The following is a 17,560-nucleotide window of genomic DNA, read 5'->3' on the forward strand; positions in this document are numbered from 1 at the left end:
TCCCCAGGGGAGGGGGCTGAGGGGTGGTGGATGGGTTCAGTGACGGTTGCCTCAAGCGAAACAGCAGTCTGGGAAATCCAAGGTTATGGGGTGGGGAGGGGGAGGGATGTTTTGCTCTTGCATTGAGTGCGGAGTATTTGCTGTGCATTGTGGGCAGTGTAAGCAAAGTTCATTGTTAATGAGTCATCCACGCCACAGTTTCGGAGAAAAAAAAACAGGGAAAAGAAACGCATTAGCTGCCCAATCAGAAAGAGAAAACAAACAAAAAAACTCATTAAAAACAAAAAAACATGCCTTCTTTTAATTAGTAAATAATTGCCCGAACGTGTGCATGATATTATCCATTACCACACTGCGTGTCCTCCTCGTCAGTTTAAATTAGCTTTAACATGGTACAGCAGAAAATAATCATTGTCAAGTACTGTAAACTTGGGTTGCAAAAGCAATGGAATACACAAAATGACAAAAGACCCTTACTCTCTCTCTCTCTCACCCTCTCTCACTCTCTCTCTTTCTCTCACCCTCTCCCTCTCTCTCTCTCTTTGTCCGTCTCTCCCTCTCTCTCTCACACTCCCTCGCCCTCTCCCTCCCTCTATCCCTCTCTCGTAGTTTTCAGGCGTTCTGCTCAGCTCCGGGGCCGTGCGGTCCGTGTCCTCCATCGCTCCTTTCATCCCCGGCTGCGGGGTTGTGATGCCAGGTTGCGTGCGAGGCCATCCATCAGCGCGAGATTCTGATCGGCTTCCCGAATCGATGCGTTCCGACCCGCGGCTCGACCACCCAGCGCCCGTCTGTGACCTTTCCTAAAGATCTGAGATTCTTCCTCTTCACGCTGGAGCAGGGGAACTGCGTGTGGGCGGGGCAAACGAGGGCAGGGAAGCCATTGGCTAATTAGTCTCTGTCATTTGTCATTGGATCATTATCGCTTCAGAGAGCCAGGCACGTAAAAAATAAATAAATAATACAAATAAAGGACATTCCGATTTTCCAGCTAGATGACATTTATATTGCCAGGCAGGAACAAGAAATATATATTAATTCAGCCTTTCGAATCATTTGCTACAGTCCGAATAAGTCAATGTGTGGACCTTTCTATCTGAGGCAGGCTATTCTCAGATATAAAGGCGGGAACTGAAATATAAAGGCAGGGGATCCTGGAACATAAAAGCGGGTATTCTAAAATAAAAAGGCAGGGATTCTGAAATAAAAAGGCGGGGACTGTGAAATAAAAAGGCGGGGACTGTGAAATAAAAAGGCGGGGACTCTGAAATAAAAAGGCGGGGACTCTGAAATAAAAAGGCGGGGACTCTGAAATAAAAAGGCGGGGACTATGAAATAAAAAGGTGGGGACTATAAATAAAGCGGGATATGAAATAAAAAGGCGGGGACTGAATACAAGGGGACTTGAATAAAAGGCGGACTCTGAAATAAAAAGGCGGGGACTCTGAAATAAAAAGGCGGGGACTGTGAAATAAATTAGACTGCAGCACAATTTAGAGAGCAGCCATGGGCTCAGATCTGGCCTGCATATCAAGGCAGTGCCATCTCCCCCTGAGCAGCGGTGATAATGATGTGGCCTCTTTCTCCAACAGAAAACGCTCTCTGTGAACCCCCCCCCCAGACAAAGCAGAACTAACCAGGGCCCCGTTTCGCCGAGCCGTTAACAGCGCCAACATTATCGTAAGAACCCCTCGTAAGACGCGCCGTTAATATCCGGCCCGTTCCCTAAAAAACCCCATTAGCTCTCCTGAGCACAAAACGTCGTGACTTTAGCGAGAGCCCCGGGCCACACACAGAGCGGATAAGTGTGTCGTTAGCCCGCCTCCAGACCTCCGGAGCCAATCAGGAGAAGGACGGAGAAACGCGGCTACGATGCGTTCATCCTCACATAACAGCCGAAGATCCTCGTTTGAACCTTCTGGTTCGTATATTGTATTTGATATGCATTGCTAAATGTATATAGGCGGTTTTAGTGCGCTTTAAAGATTGCCTCATCAGTGTCTTAAAAATAGATTTTAAACTCCAACGCAGCACCTAGAGGCAGGACACCCCCCGTGACGACACGCTTCCCTCCAGCGTCGAACGATGTAATCTGAGATGTTTCGGGAAGCACACGTTCAATATCTGCATGTTAGCCGTGATGTATTGTAAAACCAACTGTAACAGTTCCATCACTGTCCATTGTTTTCATTGGCTGCAATTATTTATCCAGAAGGATCCAGAAGCCTTAGGAACCCTTAGCTCAACAACCCAGTCAGCCAGTCAGTCAGCCAGCCAGTCAGTTAGTCAGCCAGACAGCCAATCAATCAGTCAGTCAGCCAGCCAGCCAATCAATCAGTCAGTCAGTCAGTCAGTCAGTCAGCCAATCAATCAATCAATCAGTCAGTCAGTCAGTCAGTCAGCCAGCCAGCCAGCCAGTCAGCCAGCCAGCCAGCTAGTCAGTCAGTCAGTCAGCCAGCCAGTCAGCTACTCACAGAGAGACATCTGCCAATTGTAGAGCTCCCTCCATCTTTCTCTGCTGGTAAAGGAGGTATCTATCCATCTGTCTGCAGTGTATTTATAGAGAGACAACACAGGAAAGCACCATTTGAAGTTGAAACATGTTTCTCTCATGGGAACGCATGCTCCCTTTGCAATTTTCAACAAAAAAAAGAAAAAGAAAAGAAAGAGCGCGAAGCTGAACAGTACAAAAAGCTTCTGAATAAATTTCCATTTATTCTGTCCATAAAGAGTTATCACTTTCCGCCATCCTTTTGATCGCGACGGTTGCTTTATATTTCCCCTGTCAGAAGGTTCCGTTCGCCGATGATGCGTTTCAGAGTGGAAACATTTGAAAGGGCCCCAGCGTGCGGCAAACACACACACACGTATGCTTGGGTACACACTCGCACACACACACACACACACACACACACGTATGCTTGGGTACACACTCGCACACATAAGCACACACACACACACACACACACACACACGTATGCTTGGGTACACACTCGCACACATAAGCCACACACACACACACACACACACACACACACACACACACGTATGCTTGGGTACACACTCGCACACATAAGCACACACACACACACACACACATATGCTTGGGTACAACCTTGCACACATAAGCACACACACACACACACACACACAAGTATGCTTGGGTACAACCTTACACACATAAGCACACACACACACACACACACACACACACACACACACGCACACGATCGCACACACACGCACACACACCCAGACACATAAGCACACAAACACACACACACACACGCACACGATCGCACACACACGCACACACACCCAGACACATAAGCACACAAATACACACACACACATCTACACGCACGCACATGCACACACTCAAACACACACAAGTATGCTTGCATACACACTTGCACACTTAAGCACACAAACACACACACACACACACACATACACATACACACTCACACACATGCACACACACACACACACACACACACACGCCTCACGTGTGGTTGTCACTGAGATCCTACATGCTGGGGGAACACATTTATGGGCGCAGTACTCCGTGTGCCCAGTAGGTGGCTAAATTAACGACTCACATTTTGTGCCACACCGGAAGGAATGCCAGCAGAGGTTAGCGAACCTGCCAGTCTCCACAAGGCCATTACCGAGAGGGTTTTACATCACAGGTGGCATTCCACCAGAAACCAATTAGAAACCAGAACGCCACTCGACAGACGCAAGCGTTCTGCGGGAGGCTGCGGGAGGCTGAGAGGGATCATAGCACTTTAAGACCAGGAAGGCAACGCGTCAGCGCTACAGTACAGCGAGCGGGGTTTCAGGATTTCATACCTCCTCCAAGCTGGTTCTGCAACCCTCAATTCTGCAGTCAATACATTTTATTGGGAAAACAAAAGACGCGAATCTTTTTTATTTTTTTTATTTTTACAGGCATTTGGCAGACGCTCTTATCCAGAGCGACGTACAACAAAGTGTATAACCATAACCAGGAACAAGTATGACGAAACCCCTAGAGAGAAGTACCGGTCCAAGTACAGGGAACAACCGCATAGTTCAACTTGGACCCTGGTGGTTAAACTGATTAACACTAACAACGAGAACGGCAACAATGCAATCTATGGAAAAATAAAAATAAATACACCATCTACCCAGAAACCCAAACACCTTGGGGGGGGGGGGGGGGGACGAAGCACTACTATTTCTACAATAACTTCCTCTCTACCCTGCTACAGTACATACAAAGTTGGACTAAGAAAACAAACCAAGCTCGACATACAACGATCAATAACCCCAGAACTGCCCATTAAGTGTCTACTCTTCATGGACCAACAAAAAAAAAAAGGCAGTACTGCTTTCAAACCAATATCATCAGTGCACCACTGACTTCCTGGTGGAATCCAAATTAAATTTTTCAGCACATCCCTTCTCCCTCTTTCTTCACACCAATCGGGCATTACCCCCATGCTCCAAAACAATAATAAAAAAAACCTTTCATATTCCCAATATGGAAAAAGAGAGGAGTAACCAGCCTGGAACACCTTTTCAGTTACGACTTGTTCATGACCTTCGACCTCCTACATGACAGGTACAATGCACCAGATCACTGTTTCTTTCAATACCTTCTACATTTCTTCTAAAAAGAGCATGCAGTTTCACAATATATGCCTTACGTAACACAATACATAAAAGCGACAGATTACTTTAATTCATGTTGCCAATTTACCATGGTGACAACAAATAAACAGTAGCAAGCTCAGTGCACATGCACCAAAGGGGCCAGCTGTTGACTTGGCCATCACTCCACATAAAACAGTGCGACCGACGTAATGTAATGGATTACAACGTAATGGATGCTGTGGATTCACTGTGGTCTGAATTCATTTGTCCATAACTTTCCCTTGCAATTGAACTTCAGTGTGAACTTTCTGGATGAACACAAGAGTTGGTGGCATAATTCTGCTAATGAAAGTGCCATGAAAAAAAATCTGAGATGCACGTGATTTTAACGGGAGTAGCAATGAAATGTGGGCGGATGGAGGCTTTTTTTCCAAGAAATATTCAAACGCGTTTCTATTTTAAACGCACAACGATGCCCATTGCACTACGCTGGGGCCATGATGCACTCCAGAATCGTAAATAGAACACAGCTGGGCCATTTTGTTCCATCCCGAAGAGAATCGTGTTTCCTTGTAGCGCTGACAGTCCACTGCATTATCGCACTTACACAACGCTGGGGCTGTCCAAAGACTACACGAACGCGTTACCTATCCAGTTTGATGATGAAGATAATAAAATTCTGATCGGGGGAGCACGCTCGGTAAAATCGGCTTATGTGGAGCGTGATTTTCGGGTCACACCTCGTCGTCCAGTCAGCTCGGCGACGTGACGGCCGCGCACCGATTGGTCAAAATACGATCACACAACATCACACTACTTGCCCCTTCTTTTTCTTTCCCTGCACTGCTCTCTGCTACGCATTTCATTTGTACTCCTCTTGTAGACCGGAAGAGAAAAAAAAACTGATCTTTGTTCCGTTGGTGAGAGGCAGCAGCAGTGGCTGCGTCGCATTTTTTTGCGATTTGCATAAAAGGCGTCCAAATCGAGCCCCGGCGAGCTACGCTGGGGTCGGAGAACGAGTCGCACGAAACGGATGGAAAAGAAACGCACTCAGATAACGGAGTCATCCTCACTGACCTCAAATTACAGCATCTCTCACCGGGCTTCACTGCGGTGGGGGCGCCCCCCCAAAAACTAGTTTTCTGGACTATTTTTCATCCCACAACAGGAGCTCCTGCAGGAACCTCTTCAACTCATTCATGATTGATGAGAAAAGAAAACTTAACATTGCTCAAAGTACTCTCTACGTAATGTCAGAATATTAAGTTCTAGTTGTACAAATTCATCGGGGGTAAAAAAAATAAAAATAAAACAAACAAAAAGAACAAAGAACGGCTTGTAATCATTACTACAAACTGAAAGCAAGACCATGAATCATAATATTACCTTTAAATGCACGGCCACCCGCACCTGTGCAGGTGAGGGAAGTGAAGCTTAATAAAAACAGACACCGGAACAATTTCTAATTTATTTGACATCCTTAAAAACGTAAACGACCGTGCTGACCATTCCAGCAAAATGAGCACGGTAAAAAAATAAATAAATAAAAATAAAGTGTTGTTCAGTATGACTCACCAAAACAGTCTGTAATAGTAGCAGTGCTGAAACAAACACGGGGGAAATATCGGCTGGTCTCTCCACTGTTTTCATTACAGGACTCCGAAATTAAGCCGCCTTGTAAAAATAACCTTGTTTTTTTTTTACAATAATATATTTTTTGACACGGCACTAAAATGTAGAATTTAATGTCTCCCCGGAATGTGTTTCACATTAAATTGTTCCGACGCGCTCTTCGTCAAACCCCTAAGAATTCCTGCACTCCCGTAGAATGAAGCACACTCAACGTTTATATGCACAAAAAAAGACATAAAATGAAATTATATCAGCCTATATATCCTCATAAATTATCAAGGAAGGCCTTGTCCTGGACAATCAAAGCATCTCCAGAGGTCTATTGCTCCCATACCAGCTTCGTTGGCTTAATCAAACTTTGTATCACCCCTTTAATTGAACAGTCTATTAATGCCATTAAATAATGATTTGTGACCAGGATGTAATGTAACCACAGCCATATGGAGCTTCTGCACGGTCTAATGGTTAATGGGTTTGTGGTTAATGCAGTCCTTATACACTTTATCTAAGCATAATTTGCCCATTCATTAAACCCAATCCTATTCCCAACCATAAATACAGTTTGCTCTTAACCGTAAACCAAATTAAAATCACAAATCACAATCAAACCCTTTAATGGTAAGGTTTTAGTGTTCGGTCGTCATCATGCGAGGCCAAGCTGGACCGAATGTTCATCTCAGCAAAACGTACTCTTCTCAGAGTTGATTCAACGCCGAACATCTGTCCTGTGCACCTGTTTATGCAACCGCGCATGTTACGCAACAAGCTGCACTTGCATAACAATTACATAAGGCTTGTTTATTTGATTACGGTGCATAATTTTAAAAAAATTACACGGTGCTTTTTAAAAGGTCATGGCTGCGCTCAGCACTTCAAACGAAAATGTGTTCGGTACGTGCTTGACCAGCCATTCAGAAACACCGAAGAGAAAGAGAAAAATCTGCGGGATCGTGGCTGAGTTGAGTGAGAAGAATGCAGTCCTGGGGAGGGAAAACGCTCCCCCCCCCCAACCTTAAGGTCTGACCCTGCCCACCGTTGGCCCATTGCTCATTTTTTGAGCTCTTTTTTGGCAATAGCTCTCTCATCACAGAGGACCCGATGAAACCGCCAATGGCTAAACATCAAAGCAAGTGCTCCCATGTTAGCCGCCGCTTACCTGTGCACGCGCTCGCGCTCACGCTCGGCCCAAACTCACCTTGGGCTCCCTGCGGGTCTCCATCTTCTCTCCCGCCGGGCTCCGCGACCTCTGCGTGACCTCCAGCACCCGCCTGCCCCACCTCCAGCCTTCCTTCATCTGCGAACAGATGTCAAAAAGCAAGGCAAAGACTTTTAGCCATCACAGAGAGCCCCGTAATAAGTTCCCTCCCCCCCCTACCCCTGCACCCCCGCAGGGTCACAGATGGGACCCTGCATCTAAAAGTTCTCGCAGCGCAAGTTGAGGGATGAAATCATTTTTCCATCGTTTTTTATTTTTTATATTTTTTCTGAAGTGCTTCCAGTAAAGCTGCATGACTCTCCCCCGGGCTCCTCCTCCTCCACCCCTTTTTCACCCCCACAGGAGTAATTTAGGCTCAGATTGAGCTCTCAAAACCATCATACCTGAGAGGTGTGAGAACCAGGGAGTTTACTGCCCACGACATTCCCCGCACACCCACTTCTCAAAAAAAAAAAAAATCGCCTCTTGTGATGTGTGGAATGAAGTACTCAACTCGTCGTAAGTGGCCCAGATACGGAAGGTTCTGAGAGGACCGAGAAGCAGAAAGCATGACTGTATGCGCATACTTCAAAAACCCCCATGAGGTCTTAGGCACAGACTCCGGGCTCCAGCACGAATCGGGTTCTTTTACAGTTCAGTGTCCTAATACAGGCTGGCAGAACCTGTTAAGGGTTTTATTTTATTTTTTATTATCTAATGTGGCAATCTCTCATACACACTTCCTCCCCCTAAACAGTAAAGACTAAGGCAGGCTGTGTGTGTGGAAAAAGGTTAGAGATGTTTCTTTCAGATGAACACTGCAGTTTCCTACTGACTACCACCGGCTCGCATTATGGATGAGAATATAATTATGGTCTTGCATGCAGTTTGGATTTAGCATGTGCTTGGCACCTTCAAGTAATGGCTTGGGTTTCAATTTTGACATAAATTTGTAACCTAGCTAACCCACACCCCCCTCCCCAAGACAGCAATCATTTTACTGTAATCTCATTTTACTGTAATCTCCAATTAGGTATTTTAGATATTAGTTAAAAGTGATTCCTGTAGATTTCGCTTGATGGTTCTTGACGCACCTGTTTCAACTACAAAACAGCAAATAAGTACTGTAGTGGTGTACTGTAGCAGGTGGAAGATAATATTTGTGGATTAAAGAAATTCTGGTTATTTAACTGATTTATGTTTTTCGTTTTTATATAATATTTATTAACAGATTTGTTATAGCTGAATTCCAAATATGAGCCATGTAGATTGTTATAGAAAGCTAAATGCTTATACTGTAGATGGTGTTTATGAATTCAGTTAATCTATAAGGACCATATTTTGAATTCAGGCTTCAGTGTGTTTCAAGCAGCATATGGTGAAACATAAAGACAAAGAGGGTCTCTCATTTGCATAAGACAAGGAGTTATTAAACAGAAGGGAGCATTAAAACATACAATGATTCCCTATGGTTATTAAATCAGAGGATGTGTACACATAGACACATAATTAATCACTGTTCCATCTTTTCCCATAAGGAGGTACAATTAAAACAGGGAGCGTGTGATTTATAAAACGAATGTTCCGTTGATCAAGATCAATATTTTGTAATTCTGTTTTACTAAACAGAAGAAAACAGGTAAAATGATAGATTTAATATTTCTGAGGTCAGGTGGCCGGACAGGCAGATAGATAGACCATAAAAAAAATTAAAACTAAAAACTAGCGGAACAACTAACTAACTAATTAAACAGCTAACTAAGTAGCTAACTAACTAAACAAACAACTAACAAAATAACTCACTCACTCACAAATAAATAAATAAATAAATAAATAAATATCATGTAATAGTGGATTAAATACTTCTCAAGTACCTGCAATGATTTTTGTACATTGTTTCTCTGTGAATTTCATGCCTCCAATCCAGTTGTTCAAAGTTACGAAAGGTGCAAGCCACAAAAAGAATGGCTTTCATACAGTCAGCATATGGTTAGAATGGCTGGAATATATTCCACTATTTTAACAAAATAAGCAAATGTATTAATTGAACTTAAGAATTCCAGTTAAAAAACAAGTGCCGTCTCCAAATATATGATGTCAGAGATTTGTCAGAGCTCTGTATTTTGACAAAGGAACAACACACCGTCTTTCATTTGACCCACAAATGTGTACGCTGAGTTTCTACAATCCTTTACATAAAATATGCAATTACAGCAGTCTCACTGAATGGTATGAAACTGCAAATGTTAGCATAGTATTTCACTGGTGAAGGCTATCATCATCTTAACTGATATAGCCATATTCTGAATAAGAATAAATGTAGACCGCATATCTCTCGATTTGTAAAAAAAAAAAAAAATGCAGAAAACGCTTAAGCTGCTTGGTTTCATCACATCACATTATTCTGTGATTGGACAGCTTCTCCTGCCATTTCCCACGAATGACCGAATAGGCTTAATGAGCACTGTGCCATTACTGGGTTAATCACAGAGGAGGAGAGCAGCTGCTGAGGAAGACTTCCTCACGCACTGCGCTCTTCCTCCCGAGGCACGTGGCCTCATTTTATGGAAATCCCTCCAAAATCCAAAGCCCTCCTAAACCTGTGGTGCGGCGGCTAGGGAACTGGGCACCGTAATCTGGAGGTTGCAGGTTTGAAATCTCGGTGGGGACACAGCCGTTGTAGCCAGGAGTGATGTGCATTCTTTGAACGTCTTCAGTCCACCTGCACTCATAGATAATATACATTGCTTAATTCCCCCTGGATAATGGCCCATGCTTGCTAAGTAAAATACATTGGGGGAATTATTCGGGAAATATTCACCTTTATGGAAATTTTACAAGCCTTGATTTACCCTTACTGCATGAGAAGACTGTTGATTAAAAATAAAAACTTGCTGTCCACTCAAAATATAATATATGATCAGCCAGCTACTCAATATGGCTGAATGTATAGTAGGGTATTATCACTGATTAAGCGGAATAATGATGATAATAATTATTAATATTATAATTATAATAATAATAATTTTCTACGGTGACATTTTTTTTAAGATGTTTAGTTTTTCTGTAAATCTGTGTGTGTGGTGGGACTAAGAGATGCCAGCTATTAATCATAAAATGTTTCCTGGGGTGTAGATGACCCGGGATATTACAAAAGTTTCATTTGTACATTGCTCCCAACCCCATGCACTGTGCATATCCGTGCCGTGCACAAGCCCTCCAAAAGCAGGGTGTCAGACTGAATCCCAAGGTGGCCGCAGCGTCTAGAGGGTTTTATGTGGTTTCCTTTCAATCAGCTGCCAATTAAGGCCTTGAGAACGAGGCGTGCGGATTCCGTAGCCAATCAGTGACCCCAAAAACGAGCAGACACCACGGACTGGGCTTTGACACCAGTGTCCTGGAGGAAAGCAGACGGACTAGTTTTTACGCACTAATCTACTGCTGCTTCAGAACAGCACACCGCCACTTCATTACAGGGGTGAATGGCATTTATGGTGAGATGGGACGTCCCATAAAAAGAGTGATCCCGCTATGGATGTGCTGCATTTACCAATTTCCCCATGACTTAGCAGCACTGATTCTGTGAGGAGTCCAGCGAGGCAGAATAAATGAATAAATCAAGAATAAACGAAAGATACTAAATACTAACTACTAAATACTAATCCAAAGCAGAAGCACCTCTCTGTTTGCGGAACTAAAGTTTCTCAAAAAATCAAATTAAAGCAAAAAAATGATTAATTTTTTTGCTGTCCTAACAGGGCGATGTTGCAGTCATTATGTTGTAGCGCAAATACATAGCCGTGCGGATTTGAATCATAGTTACCGTTGAACTTTAGAAGCAGAATTAGCCGGAAAGTAAAACGATTAGCGACAGTCCACCGGCTGTTAGCCTGGGATGTCACATCTTGTTCGTCAAGTCTGCAACATAAACCAGGGACCAGATTTAATAACGGCCCATTTTACCGGACATTGTGAGGAAATAAAACATTTAAAGGCAATTATACAGCAGGCCCTGGAGTACAAACCCATCCGCAGTCTACATTTGTGTTCATTTTGTAAGATAATTATATGATTAAGCCTATGAAAGTTTATGGGATGACTCATTATTCACTTTCAATTTACCTTTACGATTAGCTTTTCTCTTTTTTTTTTTTTGCTGTTGTTTTTCACTTTATACGTTTAGCAACAAGAAGCAACAGACGACTTCCGTTTCCACGTCACGAAACTCGGGGAAAGAACGAGCCATTTCAGGAAGTTAATTGGACTTCATGAAGTGTTTAATAAGGTCAAATTATTGCCTGCAAACAGAAAAAATGTCATCAGGTGTCTGGCAGGCAGCGCTGCTTATGGAAAACATCTGCTGGCATCAGCACCATGTCAAAATATTGAAAAATAGTGCAAATCAGACTATCACGCTCGTCATAATAATATTGCATGGAATATGCAGTAATATGCTCACGCACACTAGTTGTTTTAAATGACCGATGGCACAATCAACAAATAATATTTTTACAGTATGTTCATTTCTGAGTTTTCAAAATTGGCTATTCTGTATCAAGCAATAGAATAAAAATTATTATTTTAAAACCCATAACACTGTAGGCCCATTACCAGGCACCAGATGTGGTAGGCCTACGCCAGGCACCAAAGAGTCTTCAGACGAGATGCATCTCCACTGCACTGCAATGCTGCAATATTAAATTCCTTTTAAGAGCAGGCGAGTTGCCGACATCTTTAAAACCATTTTTAAATCAGTCCGCAGTCCGCAGCACGCGCGGGGGGGATTAGAAATGCCTGCAGTGTGGGCTTAACTGTGTCACCCACAGGCAAAGAACCGCCTCCTCAAAACCATCTCCCATGGTCCAGCTCTTATAAAACTCTTACACAAACAAAAGAAAAAAAAAAAAACGGGGGAAAAAAAAACCCGTCACAAATAGGCCTACCCCGAGCCCATTTACAGTTGCCTAATGGGCAACTTAATGCATGAGATCACTGAATATTTCATCATCTAATTACCATATCACGGTCACTCACATGATGCGATAACGACGTCCACGGACACGCTGAAAAGCATGTTTTATACATCCGTGCATTTCAAGGCTGGACACACATTCCCATAGGGCAATTGTGCAGTTTTGTCATACTACATGTGAACAGAGCAACAGGAATGATTAGGGTGACTGAACTGTGATGTTAAGACTGTTGAAACAGGACTGCGAGGATAGGATTTATATAGAGAACAGGATACTGCACACTGCGTGTACACACTGATACGTATCGCGGACTTTATTACGATGTATCGCACTTTGAAAGAAAGAACAAAATGGCGGAGGCAGCTGTAGGACAGGAAGAGGTGGGGATTGGGGGGGGGGGGGGAAGGTGGGGGGCAGCAGGGCTTGAGATTTGGTCTCGAGCCCCAAAGGAAAACAGGCTTTCATGCTCAATTACAACTTTAATAAGGTCACCGAAAAGCATGTCAGCCATGCCCTTTGATCCCACAACTGAGCGAGACAAGTATCTGTCACTCCTGGGGACGGCTGGTAATTGCCTGGAAATGAAGAGGGGGTTGGGGGGGGGGGAGGGGAGTGGGTTTGGGTTTGTCGCTTTTGACTTTCCTGCTTAACCTTGTGATGCCCAGTGGGTTGGCCTCACACACACCACACACTAGCAGGTGCCGAGTGGTAGACCACCCGCAGGCAAACGCTCAGTGACATCACCACGCAACGCAATGCATGCTGGGACACGGACTGCCAGGATTTTGTAATTTTATGCTAATGCTAGGTGAAGTACTACACTGTGTTGCAGTGGGCGGTAGAAGTTAGAAGTTCAAACAACTGCAGTATGTTCTCTTGCTTTGCTATAACAAAATAAAAAATCTCAGGCAGAAGTTAGTTGTGCCTATTGCCGCCTAGAGAAAAGAGAAAATGGGATTATCTAAACATGACAAATGACTAAAATGGTTACTTAAACTTTCTAGATTTGTTTTTAGGTTTTTGCAGTTTTGGAGTTACTTGAAGTGTATTTTTATTTATCCATCCTTTATACTTGCTGCCATGTCATAAGAAATTCTTTTTTAAAACAAATAATTTTTTTAATTTAAATAAAAACTGTACTATCCCTTTAATATCTGGAGCTTTCTAAGAAATATTATTTTTTTAATTAAGAGCCATTTTATAAAGGAGATGTTTTGCAGGCATACAAAATGGACTCCTAATTGAAGTCGGGGGGGGGGGGGGGGGGCATGTTGCGATGAGGAAGGGGGTCAAGTTAAATACAGTGCAGAGCGTCCTTTTGAAAATCAAGGCTTTTGTTTCTCATAATTGTTGTGTTTTTGTGCATGCCTTGATCAGACGCATGATTATCTATTCAGTACTGAATAATGTGATTTTTAACAAGCGGATGAATGCTCAGTTAAGAACCAGTCAAAACTTCCTGACAAAGCACCACAGATGAAAATAAATACATTACAGAGTACCCACTTCTACACAATATCTGCTTAAGGGAAAGCCATTTTTGAGAGTTACCACTCAAACATATTCAGTGATGACTAAAGTTTCCCAAATACTTACATTCATAACTGTGAGACTGATTTGTAAGGGCATTCAAAACTCTGTATAATAGGTCTCAAAACCCTGCATAATTGATCTTCTTCCATTAATAATTCCTCTGCCATGCAGTATCACCACTTGTTAAAAAAAAACAGTGTTAAAAAGTTGAGTGTTGCAGCAGCCTAACATTTTTAACTGCTATTTTCCCATACAGTATCATCGACTGGTACAAACCACACTAACTTGTAATTATCCTGAGTATATCAATATCACTGTCATGACAACATATTAATTATCATGCCTCTTGTTATCAAGTGATATCTCAGTAAGAACAACTAAACGAGCAGGGCATTTCTGCAACTGACCCTAATTACAGCAAGGATTGTTAAAGCTGAAGGGTTTTCACAAAGAATTCTGCCATGGACTACACTGACATCAGATGGCAAACTCTGTGCTATGTGGAGACATTTAATACAATTTAGCAGGAGGGAGAGAACTGCTTAATGAATGGCACCAATCACTAAAATTAATTCAGCAATTTGTGCACATTTAATTCAAAGGCAAATGTTAGGTTCAAGACTAATGTTGATGAAGTCCTGGCCACAATTTGTAGTATTGACGCAGTTCCATATTAGCAAGATAGACTGAACTTGCTGGATTGTAGTTTAAAGACTTTGGAGAAGTGAATACAAAAAGCTGGCAACACTTTATAATAAGGTTCAATTTACTAACACTAATTAACTAATGCCTTATTTAACACACACAAAAAGTTATGAACGTATTAACAAAGCATTAAACAATACTTGTTCATTTTAACTAAGCCATGAAAAATGTTCTAAAGGATTTGCATGGTCTCTGTTGATGGTTATTATCGAGTTTCCAATAAGTAACACGAGTTAATGCCTCAGTGCCAACAGACTATTAACTTATGCATTAAGCATTAAAAATAAGCATTAAAAATACTTATTCATTCATACCAACATAGCCAACAACAAAAACATTAACAAAGAATGTGTAGTGACATCCCTCAGTAAAAGCTTTGTTAAAAACATTTATTGGTGGAATATCGAAGCACACACTTGTTTCCAAGGTAATATGTAATTTGAGGGATTCCAGTCACATTTCAGGCATTTAGCAAACACTGTTATCTGGAGCAACTTAAATTCTTTACATACAATCAATTTATACTGCCTGATATTTACTTCAGCAATTAAACGCCTTACACAATGAGACAATGGCAATGCCCCACCGGTGAATCAAACCCGCAGCCCCATACTGGCTAGCTCAGTTCCCTAGCCATTATGCTACACCGTAACCCTGTCACAATCAGAGGATCACAAAACTACCGAAGAAAAGAATGTGATTGAATGTGTGTTCTGAACTCAAACGATTTTAACTTTTGAAAGCGATGAACCAATGTTATTTATTTCCTTTATTCCCTGGACTTGTTGGTTAGTTATTTTATATTAGTCATATTAAACACCCGTGGGGCCTGAGTGTCTGTGGGTGTTTCTGTTTTCCTTTCAATCAGCTGCCAAATAAGACCGTGAGAACTAGATGTGTGGATTCTTTAGCCGATCGGTGACTCAAATGAACCACTGGTGCTGAGAACACCCTGAAAACCAGCAGACACTGCAGCTGTTCACGACTGGAGTTTGACACCTGCGTACTACAGTAACCTTATTTTTTAGACTACTCTCATATTTGCAGGTATACTTAAAATAAACAAACAAGCGGTAATAGAGATATTATTAGGGTATCAGTATTTTTTTTTCTTTTCTTTTCTTTTTTTTTTTGCAAAAATCTCCTTTTTCAGTGATCATCTTCCAGAACAAGCGCACCATTTATGCTGAGAGATACCGACTTTGAAGACCGAAAACCTCTTCCAAAAACCTCTAATTGCTCTTTGGAAAACTTTTTATTTCCTGTTACACTCCACGCTAAACTGCGGTTTCCTCACACTCAATGCGACCCTTAAATACAGTGATGCCGCTATTCAGAGTAACAAGTTGCAGCTGCGTTGATTTACATAATTATCATTAGCAGAAATGTGCCACTACATGAAAAAGGCACATCCCCCACCCCCCCACCCACCCTCCCCATCCTTGATGGTAATTAGCAATGGCCTCAGTAAATTGGAGTTTTATATCCCAGAATCAAATTTGCAGACCCGTCTCATCAGTGAAAATTAAAAACGTGAAGAAAAAAAAAAGTGTGCTGTCCTCTGATGTGTTTGCATGATGTTTCCTTTCAATGTGAAGTCCATCACAGCCGAATACTCATCGGAATCCACTTCACAATCAACTGCTGCAGGTAGAGTGCAGATGATTATGCAGGGATACTCAGGGATCTGAAACTCCTCAGATACAACAAACAAAGGAAGTATCCGAGTGGTGAAGGAACGCGTGCAGTTTTACCCGCTGCTACTGGAACAGGGATTTAATTTAATGTCATCTTGGTTATCTGACTCCAAAATAATGGACTATTTATAACCTTATGCCCTCTGATAGGGGTTTTCAAACAGTCATTGGTGTAGAGAGAAGAAGAACTTGCAGAGTGAAACTGCAGGACCAGTAGTGTGGCTCTTCACCGATCGCTATCCATCTTGGTAGACGTGGACGTGCCTCTGGCGCGCGTGTACCCTGCATAAATACTTGCCATGGCACTAGTGTTAATGGTGAGTGACTACGGGGTGCAGTTCTGTGTTTATGCTAAGGACCTTAAAACTAGGTGTGCAGCAGTAAATCAAAGAAGAACGGTAGGTTAGAGTGAATGCAGTTTACTGTACGGCGTGTTCAATAATGGCAGCACACAATGGTGAAAAAGTGTGTGTAGTGAGCTCGGTATACACAAGTACTCAGGAGGTCATTACATTACATTACATTGCAGGAATTTGGCAGACGCTCTTATCCAGAGCGACGTACAACAAAGTGTATAACCATAACCAGGAACAAGTATGACGAAACCCCTAGAGAGAAGTACCGGTCCAAGTGCAGGGAACAACCGCATAGTTCAACTTGGACCCTGAAGGTTAAACTGATTAACACTAACACAACGAGAATGGCAACAACGCAATCTATGGAAAAAATACAAGCAGTAGTTAAGACAGTTAATGCACCTAAGTCACCTACGAAACAGCTGCCTAGTTACAACCCTATGCTTACAGTCAGTCAGGTCATATTTATGAGTCTCCTCGAACCATTGCACTTTTCCACTTACATACCTAAAGATAGGTATACAACCCCAAATCATCAAACCGACACACACTCATCATAACAAACCACTACATAAACAATCCTGCTTGCGCTATCTCTGTAAGCATAGTACATCGGGTTAGCTGGGTTAGCATCTGGCTGGGCGCGGACCCATAAGTATCAAGATCTTCAGTTAGCACCCCGCCACAAAGAACACCAACTTGTTCTCCGCGACATCGGCTTCCCAACAATACCCAAACACGATTGCACTGTGTTATGGAGAACCCAAGGTTTACATAAAGCTGATCCGGTAGGATGTTTTGCAAATGAGTACAGCACACCTGCTGCCTCCC

The 17,560-nt window shown here is 42.6% G+C and overlaps 1 long non-coding RNA gene across 1 annotated transcript in view; it reads right to left on the reverse strand.

The window, feature by feature from the left end:
• LOC135237751 (uncharacterized) overlaps positions 1 to 7,567 on the reverse strand; it is a 42,031-nt gene extending 34,464 nt beyond the window's left edge. The window contains exon 1 of the long non-coding RNA XR_010324905.1: positions 7,466 to 7,567. This is a non-coding gene — a long non-coding RNA (uncharacterized LOC135237751). The remainder of the gene's footprint in view (positions 1 to 7,465) is intronic.
• Positions 7,568 to 17,560: the final 9,993 nt, after the last annotated feature.

This window comes from Anguilla rostrata, chromosome 13, assembly GCF_018555375.3.
Source record: "Anguilla rostrata isolate EN2019 chromosome 13, ASM1855537v3, whole genome shotgun sequence".
In the NCBI taxonomy this organism is placed as follows: domain Eukaryota; kingdom Metazoa; phylum Chordata; class Actinopteri; order Anguilliformes; family Anguillidae; genus Anguilla; species Anguilla rostrata.